The sequence below is a fragment of the Pinus tabuliformis genome, chromosome J, assembly GCF_031772625.1.
Source record: "Pinus tabuliformis cultivar Carrire ecotype Pingquan chromosome J, CPIR1, whole genome shotgun sequence".
Lineage (NCBI taxonomy): Eukaryota > Viridiplantae > Streptophyta > Pinopsida > Pinales > Pinaceae > Pinus > Pinus tabuliformis.
This window is the reverse complement of record NC_142295.1, coordinates 1,520,176,118-1,520,192,586: the sequence shown is the minus strand read 5'-3', so window position 1 is coordinate 1,520,192,586 and position 16,469 is coordinate 1,520,176,118.

Genomic DNA, 16,469 nt, shown 5'->3' with positions numbered 1-16,469 from the left:
CTTTCTTGCTCTTCCTTTTCCTTTTTTCTCCAAAATCCAAGTATGCCACATCATCCAAAAGTGCTCCAAGAAAACTCTAAGTCTCCAAAATTATGAGAGAGAGAGAATAGAAGCGAGCTCAAAGACTGAACCGAAAAAAGGTTAGAAAAATCTTGCCAACTAATCCTCAAAAGCCTTTTTATGAATGAGGCTTCTATTTTCTTCATTTGCCATTATTTTTCTTCATTTTCTTCCTCACATACAACTTGTGACTTTTCACCTCCCTTTTCTCTTAATTTCCACTATTTTCATAAATAAATGTGTCAAAATTTAATTTTTCCTTTCCAAATCCTTGGCCATTTCCTTAGTCATTTTCCTTAGCCATAACAATCACAATTGATCCCCATCACTAGGATTCTGCTCAACATTCAACTTGGAATAAGTGTCCCAACATTTGTGGTTATTATTTTGTCTTTATTTACTTTTATTACATGGAATTTTCATCAGGGTTGTTACAAACATGTACATAGCACTATCTATACCTAACACTGCATATGTAATATACACATAACACCACATATAAAATAGACATACTACATCATATGTACACAATACTACATATACAACATTACACATCACCATAGGTACAATAACCAAATATACAACATGCATAACATATACAAAACAATAGCACTGCACATCCAAAACCATATTGCCTCTACCAAGCAATCTTGCTTCCAGTGTGTCTCCTCCATCCATGCTTATCTCAGCATGTCGCAGAACACATCGTTTTCATTTCGTTGATGTATCTCTTAGCATAGCCTGTCATAGCATAAATATAGACACAATGTAATCACATAATATCAATTCATATCCACATGATACTGACCTCATATATTTTTCATGACTACTCTTCCCACTTGATTCGTCATAAACTAGGAACCTCTTCATGTCATTCACCTGCATAAACAATCATTCCTCCACAAGAATGATCCCTGGTGACTCTGTCAGACAATGACATACATAAATATAAACATCAACTTAAAAAAAGCATGATACCTGATGACTCTATCAGATAACAATGTACATATATACATATATGCATATAAACATTAGCATAAAGCAATCATAATCACAACATAATTACTAGATATCATAAATCCGAGGTTAAGAAAACTTATTTTATTCATGCACAACATGCACAATATTGAGAACAATAGTTCCCAAGATAGCCAAGGCATTTGATGTTTCAAATCCATTTAATTTACCGTTTATGTTACCTTTCTCATGATTGTCCTTTTACCGTCCATTTATCTCAATGGACCCAACCAATCCAACTAGTTGTCATACACTTTCCTTTAAATTCCCTTATACATGCACTAAGATTCATCCAAGCCTTACATCACCTGTTGTGTACCACACAAATCTCCTCGGACTCCATTATCTTTCCTCTTTCCCAAACCAATTCCCAAAACTCAAAAAATAAAAGGCAAGATAGGAAACAAACAAGACAAAAGCCATGAAAACCAATAACAATACGACACCACAAACAAAGTGGCAAGGCCTTGCACCAAACATAACGAAGATGCAATCAAAAGCAACCAAATCATAAAAGACCAAAAGCACAAGACTAACAACATACACCATGACTCCATCCCCATGGTTTCCAGTGCCTCCAAGTGAAAACTCAACCCGAGCCTTCTTTAAGATTTCATGGCAATCTCTTTTTCCATGCAATTTCCTGCATCATATTGCCATAAACACACAACTTTCAGTGCATAAGTAAACATAACAATATACTAGTTACCTTACCTTGTCATACTAATGCCAAGCATGTTACCTTGCCACTACTCACACATTCCAATCACATGTTCCAAATATCAAGACAATCATAACTATCAATTTCAAATCAACCTTTACCAAGACTAACAATCATGTCATAATCCATATTCAACTCATAGTCATTAGACATAATGCTACAACTATCACCTACTTACACTCAAGTACATATCAATTGTCTCAACACATATGTTTTAGTACAATCATCTTAAAACAAGATCATTTGAACACATACTCATATCATGCAATTAATCAAACATTCAAACAAACTATAAACATACCAAGTTAGATAAATCAACTAGATGACATAATAGACACCAAACACTCAAACACCAAATAGACGACATAATAAAACATTCAAGCACCAAGTAGTCAACTTAAGCAAACTCAAAACTTGATGTATCTCAGGGGAGGCTATCTTGTCTGCACAATCAAGCTAGATTAGCATGATATAACTTCACAATATATCAACTCAACCATAAATAAGGTCATAATATCCATGAAAGTAACTAGCTAACATGTTCACATCATAAACTCATAAGCAATTATCATTCATACATAATAATCACAACTGCATAGTTAGTCTAGATTATTATGACATAACATCACAACATATAACTCATACATGAATGTCATAACCCTAACCATTTGCATAGATCAATATAAATTAGTATGATACATATAACATCAAGATCTTAATGTAATAACCATAATCATCAAGTTAACTAACATATACCATGCTCATTAATCAACATATAACCTAATCATGCTATCATATAACAAACACAGGTTACTATCATTCATGACCATCTAACACGTGCATATGACTACACTAATCAAATAGCATCTGTCATATATGTAACCATAACATAAATAGAACGAAAAACATACACATAACCATAATGCACATAACAACCCTTAACCTACATACTTGCATGCCCAACATACAAACCTGTATGACGACATGCTCTTGCCTCGAGGTCCAATGCTACAACTTCACTTTGATGGTCTGCATCTCCTGCTTTATCTCAACCAAATCATTAGCATCATAACATACCAATAACATCATGATGACCTAATTGCATACAATGACCTCACAATGCATGTCTAACCTACCATACATGCATAACCATAACCATGACAATGCATGCATAACAACATATAAACATTGACATGCATAAAAAACGCAATTACAACTAACATGCATTCATGACAAACACATACCAACAACAACATCATCAGCTCCTACATGGAAACACAACTGTAACAATGACCACTACCATGCATACATAACAATCACATAAGAAACCTATATGCATGCATGACAAACAAATTCTTCCCATCTAGTCCAAGTGATGAACCATGCTTTGATACCACTCTGTAACACCCTCCTCCCACATCTACCCAAGTAACCATCCAATTGGGGTAAACATGTGATGAGAAGTTACTATGACATGATTCGACTCCCTATGTGTGAGCTAAGGAAGTGGAATCGATGGAAACACACCATACCAGATCTTCTGCACCTGCTACAAAACTCCCATAATGCATCCCAGTCATTCCCCTGACCATTCCCTGGGTCCCACTAAGCTTTTAGACCACTAAACCCTTGTATTCTCCCTTGATATGAACAAGGGTGCATCTGGGATACTCTAGACACTCACACAACATGGGTGTGCATGCATCTGGGGACTTTTCTCCTTAGACCTGTGCCTGCGACTCTGGGATTTGTGCCACTTTTCAAGCCCATAATCCAAGTCAATTCCCAGAAACCCCTGTAGCTTTAGAATCCATAATTTACTAATTACAAGACTTACAAATCAAAATATGACTTCAGGACTAAGCCTGACCATCCCCAATTAGGATTGAAATTTTGTCAAACACTTGGCATCAATGAAATCTACAGGAAATGAATACAAGACAGAGCATAAATGACAGATCATTCATATGAGACTTAAAAGGATCACCACCCTCTTCCTTTAACCGTTTTGATATCAATTAGGTCTTGCATCCATTATCCTTTCAATTACAAGTAAATAAATGAAATAACCATGACTATAACTAGTCACATAACCATGCTTACAACTAGCATTAAACCATGTAAATAAAAATGAGATAACAACCATTAAGGCCACATAATAGCAAGTACAAAAGAAATAGAACTTAGTTTTTATTAAACATAGGCAAGATCTGACTGAGTTTGGACTTCCACGTACCACCCAACCATATACATGGCTGAACCAAATCTTTCTTTCAACCAGTCACCCCCATTCCATATTCCAAGCATGAATGTGGGATCTCATGGGTAAACTAATCCAAAAACAACCAAGGGAATCCAAAGTTTAAACCACCTCCACCCTCACCAAACCATGATGTCACCAAAACTGGCATTGAGATCACAAAACCAAACTGAGCTTGGAATGCCTCTGGACTCCATCACTATCCTTGAAGAATTTTCCATCTCCTTGTCTCTCACGCTTTACTACAATCCACACTGGATCAATAGGCCCTAAATCAAGACACCAGTCTCTCAATCTTTATTGCAATCCACACTGGATCACTAGGCCCTAAACCAAGACTCCGCCCTCAGGCTTTACCGTGTATCCCGCCAAAACTGGTCAAGGGATTCCTATGCCTTTGGGGATTTTCTTGAGAGCACCTCTAACTCGGATTCTGACACCCTTTGGAAATTCCAAAGCTCAAAACTGAGAAAACAACCCCATCACACCATGGCTACCCGGAAAAAGGCAAGGCAAGGCTAAAAACTACCCCTGCAAAACCATGCCATCGACAACAAGAGAACCATATACCAACATGCAAAGCCATGCATGTCAAAAACAACTAAGAGATCACACATGAAATATGTTACCTGCAAGTATTTCTGTTGAAGTTGCTTGATCCTGCTCCTCCTTACTTGATTTTTGCTTTCATTTCTTTTCCTTATCTTTCCCTTGCTTTTTTTCCCCTCCTTGCTCCAAAGCTGAGCAAAAGCTTGCCAACTGATCCTCATAATTTTATCAATGAGGACTCTATTTTCTTCAATTTCCATTATTTTCTTTCATTTTCCTCCTCACATGCAACTTGTGACCTTTCATGTTCGTTTTCTCCTAATTTCCATTATTTTCATAGATAAATGTGTCAAAAATGCCATTTTGCATTTCCAAAGCCTTTATCATTGCCTTTTCCAATTTCCTTAGCCATAATAACCAAAATGAACACCCACTCGGATGTTTCTCCCACCTTTCAGCTTGGAATAAGTGTTCCTTAACCATGGTATTATTTTTTGCTTTATCAACTTTTATTACATGAACTTTTAACCAGGGGTTGTCACAACTACCAAAAAACTTCTCCTAGGAAACCCACCCACCTGCAAATTGCATCAACTCAAGAGGACAACCATACCTAATCTGAAACCTTCTTTTTCTCCTCTTGACATGACACATAACCTGTTGATGTAATCTACTCCTTAATATGTCCACCAACTGTCCTAATCTAGGACACATCCAACTAGCACCAGCTCACCATGAAACCATCAATAAACCACATACCTTGTCATATCGTGGGATGTTATATATGGTTGTAGGTTTGCACTATTGGTTAGGGCTACAACTACATTGCTAATACAATCCTTCCTCACGTTCAAGCCTCCTTTTTAGCTACAAATTCACTCCTAACACATCTTGCTCCTCTTAGCTGCTGATATGGGCTTATACCAGCCCTCGAATAGGCCTCCTGCCACACCTATGTAAGGGAATACCTCTAGGGCCTACCTGGGAAAATAGTCCCAACCTTACGACCCACCTACACACTAGTGTTTAGGCCTGCGACGTATCTGAACTTCTTAGCAAGAACTGCGACAACCTTTGGTTAGGAGAAACACCCACAAACATGCCACCAATCTTCCTAGAATGACCTCCAATTATGGAGGATCCTTTCTGCTCTACTTCGGCCACCTAAAAGACCCAAAACAATCCTCTTTCTAGCCTTGGCCTCCCTTCTTAGAGTTGTGGGTGCCTCATGGATGATTTTCTATGAGAGACGCACACATGGATGAGTGAAAATGACCTCTCCACTCACTTCTATTTATACAAAACTCATGTGGCATCAAAACACAACTTGTGGCACTCTAACTCATCAAGCCGACCTCCATTAGGTGCCACATTAACCCACAATTACATTAGAAAATTCATATCTCAAGTTATATACCTTAGATTTGAGTGATTTTTGATGCTCCTTATGAGTTACTCTTGGGATCCTCTATCACCTCAAAACATCACATGTCCAAAACTCATCACGGATTTACACCCACCATCTTGGGTGAAAAACCCATAGGCTTGGGTTTCATGCCCATAAGTTCTTTTGTGGCGCTCCAACCTCCAAACCCTCGATCCTCAAGGCTTGGAGTACCTCCCAAGCTACAAAAAACAATTATATCCTTCAACAATTTTTTGTAGCTATGTCTATCTTCTAACCATTGGATATCAATGTTCTTAATGCTCTCTAATGACTTACTCTCACAAAAGAACCAACCTCTCCAACATTGAGCTTCCTCCTATAAATAAAATATCTAAAGCTATCAAGCAATAACCACACACAATATGGAGAGCCAAACACTCACGTTCATATTTTGACATTTTTCACCTTGATTTGATCCTCCATCATCTTCATTCAATGATAGACTTATCTTTGACTTAATCACCTTCTAGAATGTGTACCAACTCAAGTTGACTCTAAACACCAAAAACCTTATTCAAATACCTTGGGAAATGCTCATGGTAAATTATGTGCACGCACAAATCAGAATTTTCCTCTTTATAGATATCTTTATTGGGACATAACTGGCTCCCAAAGAACATATTCACTTGGATATTATGGACAACCTAGCGAATATACTAATATCTTCGCACTATGCATAACTATCTCCGAGAGAAGATGCCCTAACTCATGAAAAAACACCTCCTCTCTACCCATAAATTTCCATTTGTCTTCAATCCTTCTCCAACACCTGTAGAGCCTCTGCAAACATCGGACACACCTTATTAACACATCATCAAGCCTATCATCATCATGAAAAATCCTCCAATCTTGTTGACATCAATGAAAACACAATTGACTCCATGGTTGACTCCTTAAGTAGACATCCTTGGTTGACATCAATGCCAACACCATGCGGCCAACATGCTCCCCCTTTGGCATTGATTTCAACCTAGAACCATAACACCAAGCTGATCTCCATTCATCTCCAACTGACTAGTCTCAATATCACTCGAGTGGCTTTGTTACTTTCCCCCTTTGACATTAATGGCATAGGGTGCTCTAATATCTTCTGAAAACATCATGTTGACACCTTTGAATATAGCATGCTGACACCCATAGATATGTTGATGAAATCTGATCAGACACAAGAACTTGCCACTTGCCAATAAGCCAACACCATGCCAACAATCCATCAAGCTAACAAGCCAACACCATGCTCCACCTAAACATAATGGGTTTACAAAGCATCCCTCCTTTATTGTTGTTTATGAACATTCGCTGCAGCAACTACCTCCTTCACACATGCAAGAGGTCATAAACCATACGAAGACTCCATTCAACTAAGACCAAATGACATTCAATTATATTACAAGACTTTATAGATCGAATACATGGAAACATGATTGATCTACAAAGTTATTACAATGGCATCAATAAACCAACACATGGTTGAACCATCTCTCAAGACTCTCCTTAATGCAAACTAGACACCAAGATGGCTCCATGGCCAAAGCACGACTCTCACTTATGGCCCAATTATAGATTATTCAACCACAATATGGTTGAAGCAAACTCTCATGAAGACACTCTTCAATGCATGGTTAAGACTCATGACTCTTTCTCCAATGCATGTCTAACACCATGATTACCCAACAATGACCAATGATATAAAATGCAATACAAATACATGGTTGTTAGATGCCTTGAATCTCTCTCCAATGCATGCCTATACTAATGCACCAATAATGAAAAGAATAGTGATTACAAGGTTGATCTTGCACACATCAGTGCATACATGGATAAAATAAGATGAGCACTATAAAACATGCCAAACTAAATGACTCTCCTATGCATACCATCAATATGGCTACTTAACCATCATGAAAATAATGACAAGTAGATACATATGGCTGAAGTACCACTCTCCTCTACACATGGTTGAACCAAAGATGCTCTTCTATGCATGGTTGATATGAAAGTTTTTTCAACCAATTTTCAATGAGAACCAAGAATATATATATGGTTGAAAAATGTATTATTTCACTCTTGGAAACATATATGAAGCTACTACAAATGAATGAGTAAAAGCAATAGGAGAAATGACAAATAATCCATGAAACCTTAATACCATGCATAGCTCCCCTAGGCTCATTATATCTTCGATATTCAGGTTGATCCTGTGGACCTGAATATGCTATGGGGCTTATGATCACATCAATATGTTGCAACTTGTGCTCAAGTCTTCAACATGATTCCATACTGTTACCATATGCTCCCCCTTAGACCGTGCATGCCTTTCATAGATATTCTACAATCTTGTATGAATATGCATAGATCGTCGGACTGTAATGGAGCTAGCTCCTCTACTCAGAATCTAAAGAGGAATAATTTGTTCTTGATTTCTTGCTTCTTCTCACTCTCCCCTTCAACTCATACACATTATCTGACGTCCTAGTTCCTTTGGAAATAAATATCTTTGACTTCTCCTTCCTGATGCAACATATTTTGGAGTTGAAGATCACTTCCTTTCCTCCATATACCATCTGACTCACAATTAGAATCAGCTGCCTTGAATACTTATCACTAAGACTAGCCTTTCCTTTTTCCAACACCATAGTATGTGTATTGCCTCCAAGAATGACATGGCCATATTTTGCCTTCTTTAAAGAGAGAAAACCACTCTACCTATATTATACCATCGATCATCATGATCAAACATGCATAGATAAATTCCACACTTGACTTGTTGTTCCTAATTTTTCTTCCATGCGGTCCTAGGCTACTTCTTTTCTTAGGCACTCTCTTTTTTCTTTCTTCCAAGTTTATTATGAATCTGCTACTTCTTTTGACTGGATGGCTTGAAGAATCTGGAGAACTTACAATCTTTGGCCATGTGCCCAATATTGTGGCACACATAACACCTCACATGACCAAGATATGGAGCTAAGGGATTTGATTTTCTATTTCTCATGCTGGATCTTTGCCTTGGATTACTTTTACCTCGACTCCACGTACTAGATTTGCAGTCGATTACCTTATGGCCAAACATGTTGCATGAGTAACAACAACCATTAAAAGCACAAATATACCTGATGGATATACCTTTTCTTAGCTACCCAAACTGATACATAAATGTGTACATTCTTCTCCTATAGGTAGCTTCCACATGTCCAAAATTATGACATTTGTAGCACTCAATCTCATCCATTAATAGAGCAAAAGAGTTTTGACTTCTCCCGTGGAATTTTCCAAATCTTCCAACATCAACTCTAGGAGCGAAAGATATTATAGTAGTAGGTGCTCCTTGAGGTCCTCTTGTTTTTTTTGTTGGATCTACTACTAATCTCAAATTGGATTAGGTGATTTCTTCTTCTTCTCCAAAATCAAATAAAACAAAAATTAGGATTGTGTCGACGCTTTTCAAGGTTAAAAATGGGTCTTGAAACAAACAAGTTTCAAATATCTCTTCAAGTCATGAATTAGCATTCATATGTAACTTAACATAATGAAAATAACATCATAGAATCCATGTAGGCATAATAAAGAGCAAGACAAATGTTTGTTGACGGAGTTCACCCCTCCTGGGCTACATCTATGGGCATGTCAACATGACTAAACCACTCATATATTCAGTATCAAATGAAGTACATAAACATTTGATGTAGGTAAATATGTGGCTATTACCCCTACAAGGTAATGTTATCCTACAAAGAACTCTCACAAATAGCAGTAACTCAAAGCATCTCCTACAAAGATGACATACTTCAACTTAAATGAGCTAATAGAGAGCATGTGAACCCTTCAATGCCACATTGAATCACATAAACAAAAATTCATGTTAAGAGAAGTTGAACTTGAGCTTAACCCTACTAGTTACAAATGTTGTAATAGACTTCTGGAAGTAAGAATACCCCTACAAGGTCTTCTTTGTACCCAAATACCTTCCAGAACTGTTTCCAAACCCTGACTGATCCATACACCTTTAGTCTCAAACATGCAAAAATACCATGTAGATGTGCTCAAAAGGAAATTAAAGGTTACCAATGGATTTAAAGCATCCAAAAACCCTTTAGTGGACTCTTTCTGAGCTAAATTTGGATAAAAACTAAAAAATATATGAGCTTCCAAGCTCTCCCATGAACTTAACTATTAACCATCCTATAAATTCAACCTTCTGTCTATTGGTCGTACAAATCTGCCCTGAAAATCGCTAATGGAGCAACAATTTTTCTACCTGCCGATGCATTCTATTGGATAGTTAATTTAGCCTCGGACCCCTTAATCCGAAAAATAAGGCCACATGGGCCACATAGGGCCAAGTACTGGGCCTTAACTCCCGCCCCCACTGGTTAAGCCCCTAAAACACAGGGACGAGGTCACGTGGTGCCCCACGGGGCCAAGGGTCGGGCCAATGGCCCTCCCTAACTGTCAGAGTCCCCTTCTACGCTGGCGCGTGGTCTCATTGGTGACATATGACCCCGGGGTTAGCCCCCTGCCGCAAGATCCTCTGCCTAGCACCCAAAATCTGCGCCAAAGGTCACATGAAAAGCCATATGTCCTAGTCTAGGGCTTAGCCTTCATGCCCTCTGCAAACCTCTACCGAGCCTCGTAGCATGTGGTTCCATGGCGATGATATGACAGTGGGTTGGTCCCATTCATTAGCGCCTTCCAACTATTGGCTCCCGTGCTTTGGCATATGGTCTGGTGGTTGCAATATTATGGTGTCAGAACTGTGGGCTGGGGCTAAGCCCGAGCCCTTGGATCCCTTTTCTGCAGTCCTATGGGAATGGGGTGATTGGCAGCTAGGGCTTAGCCCCGACCCCATCCCCCAAATACAAAATACATTAAGTTTAAATACAACTTCGGACATATAGTAGTTAAGAACTACCATACACCCTAGTGGTAAGGTGTTGTAGTGTTGCTCCAGAGGTCATGCTTTTGACTCACTCGAAGGCCTGTTAGGACAATAACAAAAATTTTCACCAATGCTGGGATGCCATGCCTCAACCTCCCATTGGGCTACGTGAATCCCATTCAGAGGTCCAACTCACAAACTCAACCATTAATCAGATTTCAACCATGTGCACCAAAACCAACAAACCAAATGATGCTACTTGTATCCTTCTGGTTCACTCGTACCTGTACGATCACCCTTCTGACTCAGTGGTATAGTTGACCCAATGAACATGTTGGGTCCCTATAATACTAGTGATTACCCCATTACTATTGTAGTTATACCCCTTATTAATATTGTTGTGCCCCTATTTCCCCCATATTGTTATTACTGTGCCCCATAGAATCCCTCTATTGTTATTTTTGTGGCTTTATATTATTATTGTTAGGTCGGCTGGGTTATATTGTGACTCCTTAAACTCCTATATATAGAAAGGAGGTTTTGTCATTTGTATCATCCAACAATTGTTTAATTATGTAATGTAAAGGAGTTTGCCCCCTCGAAGAGGCTGAATTCTAAGGCGTTGATCTATCTTTTCTATCTTTTCTTGAGCTAGTTTCATAACATTTGGTATCAGAGCTTTGGATTCTAGGGTTTTGCTGCTCCAAACAGGTCATCGTGACATTTTCACTATAACTTTTTTTTCTGCGATGTTTTAGAAGCTAAAAAAAAACCCATTTGAGAAGACATCGCGCTGAATCTCGAGTCCAAATTTCAGAGATTTTTGCACTATATTTGCAGAGATATGATCTGAGGAAGTTGGTCTTCTTGCAGACTCCTGAATTACATTCCAAACAGGTGACCTGGGGAAAATCATCATAACTTTTTCCCTGAGCATTGGATTGAAATTTCGTAAGAAGGTGCAGAAAGAGGACAAACTGTATTTTTTTGTATATATTTTTCAGAGCCAAAGGACGAAACAGTGACTCGTGGCACACCGTACAATTTCACTCTACTGAACTAGTCTATAATCAGGTCACTGTGGGAGATTTCGCATAACTCTTCCTTGGAGAATCCAAATTGGATTAGACTGGTGGCATTGGAAAGAGGACATAGAGGGTTACCATAGGTTGTAATTTCAAAACTGGATGATCTAAAAGTACAGAGATACATCAGAGGCAATATCGAGCTCCTACAAAGTGAAAAAAGGTGTGTAGATTCTTTTAAATTTTTGCTTAAGAGTGGTTTGAAAATTTATTTAGAAGGAATTCAAAGGGCTAGTAGAGCATTATTATCGGTAACTGATTCCCCGAGGAAAGAAAATGCAAACACCTAGTAGGGAACCTGAAAGCTCTAGCATGACTCATGAAGAAGAAGAAGAAATGCTATATGATATATCAAAATTACAAGAACAAGTGCAACAAGTGTCACTTGCACAAAAAGCAATAGAATCTAAGATGGATGGTTTAAGGAAAGATGTAGAAGCTAAGATGGATGGTTTAAAGAAAGGTGTAGAAGCTAAGATGGATTGTTTAAAGAAAGGCGTAGAAGCTAAGATGGATGGCATGGAAGCTAAGGTGAATGGCATGGACGCTAAAATTGATGGCATGGATGATAAGATGGAAGAATTGAAGATAAATATGAATAAGTTGCTACAAGAAATGGTCACTAATGGTGAAAGGGTACTAAAGGAAACTCATGATGAGAACAAAAGAAATGTTAATCATGATTCCATAGACTCTAATGTTGGATCGAAGACTCACCATATTCCAAAAATCGATATGAGGAAGTTTGATGGCAAGGATCCCGCCACATGGATATTACAGATGGAGCAATTCTTCGATCTCAATAATGTGCAAAACACACAAAAGGTACGTATGGCAAATTTATATTTGGAACCAAATCAGTTTGTATGGTATCAATGGCTTTGCTCTCGTAAACAATTTATCACTTGGGCAATTTTTACGGAAGAATTGATAGCACATTATGAGGATACAAAAAGCAACACTTTTTTTAGCCAATTGATAAGTCTCAAACAAAAGGGTTCAATAATGGAGCACATTGAGGAGTTCCAGGGTAATTATATTCCAAAGGAGCATAGGATTGATGTGTTCATAGGGTCTTTAAAGGATAATATCCAACATGATGTTCGCCTTTGGGAACCTGATTCATTAGAGAAGGCATTCAGGTTAGCAAGAAAAATGGAAAGCAAAATTATGGCAACCAGGAAGCATACCACTCACAACTATAAAGACGGAAGTGTTGTTGCCCCTAGTCTTCCACAACCTATAAGGTTGACACCACAACAATTGGAAGAAAAAAGAGCAAAAGGGCTTTGTTAAATTTGTGATAGCAAATACACTAAAGGTCATAAGTGTGCTGAGAAGAAATTATTCTACATAGATTGTGAAGAGGAAGAAGAAAAGGAGCAAGAAAGGTCAAAAGAAGAGGATATACTCCAGGAACAAAGCCTAGATGAAGAACAAATAAATCCGACCATATCTTGTAATGCATTGGCGGGAATTACCACTCCTCAAACCATCAAGATAGAAGGACAAATCAAGAAGAAAAAGGTAATAGTGTTGATTGATTCAGGAAGCACCCACAATTTTATTCATTGTAAGGTAGCAAAAGAATTGAATTGCTTCCTATATCCAGCACCAGAGTGTCAAGTGATGATTGCAAATGGAGGAACAATAAATTGCTCTGGAAAGTGCCATAATATCAAGCTATCCATGGGAGAATATGTATTGACTAGCCCAATGCTTTCCATTCCAATGGGAGGTGCTGATGTTGTACTAGGAGTCCAATGGCTACAATCCTTGGGTACAATAGCTTTTAATTTTCAAGAACTTTTCATCAAATTTTCTACGGAAGGAAAGGAAGTTGAATTAAGGGGTATTGCAGGGAAACCAGGAAAGATAATCAGCTCTAATGGTATGACAAAGCTTCTAAAAAAGGAACAAAGAGGTGTAATTGCACAATTATGTTCGCTAGATGTTTCCACATCGGAATCATCTATTTCTCCAGATCTCCAAAAAGTCCTGGACAATCATTCCAAGGTATTTGAGACTCCCAAAGGTCTCCCACCTATGCGTGATCATGATCATGCTATTCATCTGATTCCAGGAAGTGTTCCTCCAAACATCAGGCCGTACAGATATCCCTATGTCCAAAAGAGTGAAATTGAACGTATGGTTGCAGAAATGCTAGAGGCTGGTATAATTCAACCAAGTCAAAGTTCTTTCTCTGCTCCAGTAGTATTGGTGCACAAGAAGGATGGATCATGGCGCATGTGTCCGGATTATAGGGAGCTCAACAAGCTCACTATTAAAGATAAGTTCCCCATTCCTGTCATTGATGAATTACATGGATCAATTTACTTCACCAAGTTGGATCTTCGTTCAGGATATCATCAAATCAGAATGAAGACTGAAGACATTTCGAAAACAACATTTAGAACTCATGAGGGTCATTATGAATTTTTGGTCATGCCTTTTGGCCTTACCAATGCACCTTCAACATTTCAAGGTTTGATGAATTCAATTTTCAAACCATTCCTTAGAAAATTTGTGTTAGTATTTTTTGATGATATACTAATCTACAGCAAGTCTTGGAAGGATCATGTTGAACATGTTGACAGGGTGCTACAACTATTGGAGGAGAAACAATTATATGCAAAAAGATCCAAATGTTTCTTTGGAGTCCAAGAGGTGGAATATCTGGGTCATATTGTATCTCATGAAGGAGTTAAGGTAGACCCTAGCAAAATTAAAGCCATTAAGGAATGGAAAATCCCCACATCCATAAAGCATCTGCGAGGATTTCTCGGGTTGACAGGGTATTATCGCAAGTTTGTTAAGAATTATGGGAGAATAGCAGCACCTCTAACAACATTATTGAAGAAAGATGCATTTTCATGGACTCCGGAAGCAACAAAGGCCTTTGAACATCTTAAAGAGGCAATGTGCCAAGCACCGGTCTTAGCTACACCGGACTTCACAAAAACCTTTATTGTGGAATGTGATGCTTCAGGAAATGGAATTGGTGTTGTTCTAATGCAAGATGAAAGACCCATTGCTTTTGAAAGTCGTCCAATCAAGGGAAAGTTTTTAAGCAAAGCTATTTATGAGAAGGAAATGTTGGCAATACTCCATGCACTTAAGAAATGGCGACCCTACCTAATGGGAAGACACTTCAAGGTAAAAACGGATCATGATAGCCTTAAATACTTTTTAGAACAAAGATTATCCTCTGAAGAGCAACAAAAGTGGGTCACAAAGATGTTGGGTTATGACTTTGAAATCATCTACAAAAAAGGGAAGCAAAATGTGGTGGCAGATGCACTCTCAAGAAAGGATGAGGATGTGGAAGCATTGTTGTGCGCCATTTCTATTATCCAACCAGATTGGATAAACGAAGCAAGGGAGGAATGGAAGAATGACGAAGAAGTGTGGGCACTTATTCGAAAGTTACAACAAGATTCCAGTACGTCTGATACATTTAGCTGGAAAAATGATTCGTTATGGTACAAAGATCGCTTATACCTCTGTAAGAATTCCCAGCTAAAACAAAAGATTCTTATGGAATTGCACACTTCTCCCTTAGGAGGGCACTCAGGATTTTTAAAAACTTACCACAGGGTTAAGAAGGAATTTTTTTGGGATGGCCTTAAATCAGATATTCAAAAGTTTGTGGCAAAATGTTTGGTTTGCCAAAAAAATAAAGTTGAAACAATTAAGACACCGGGTCTATTACAACCTTTATCCATTCCAAGCCAACGTTGGGAGGAGGTTTCAATGGATTTTATCACAGGTTTACCCAAGTCTGAGGGAAAGAGTGTCATCATGGTGGTAGTTGACAGACTTACCAAGTATGCACACTTTTGTGCATTATCACATCCATTTAAGCCAGTACAGTTTCTACTGCATTTATGGAAACAATTCAAAAGCTACATGGAAACCCAAAGATTATTGTAAGTGACAGAGATCCCATTTTCACTGGAAATTTTTGGACAGAATTATTTTCTTGTCTTGGTACTCAGTTAGCTCATAGCTCATCTTATCATCCTCAATCTGATGGGCAAACTGAGATAGTAAACAAATGTTTGGAAGGATATCTTCGTTGCTTTGTATCTGATAAACAGACACAATGGGTCAAATGGTTGCCTCTGGCTGAATGGTGGTATAACACTTCCTTCCATACAGCAACAAAAATGACCCCATTTATGGCACTTTATGGGTATCAACCACCATCCATCACATCATATTTAAGAGAAAATTCTAAGGTTCAGGCAGTGGAACATCACATCGAACATCAACAACAAGTCCTCCAACTCTTAAAGGATAACCTCGTGTTGGCACAAAATAGAATGAAACAACAGGCAGATCAACATCGCAGTGAAAGAAGTTTTGATGTAGGTGATTGGGTATTCCTACGGCTACAACCATATAAGCAAATGTCCCTCAAGCAAGCTAAGAAGGATAATAAATTATCACCA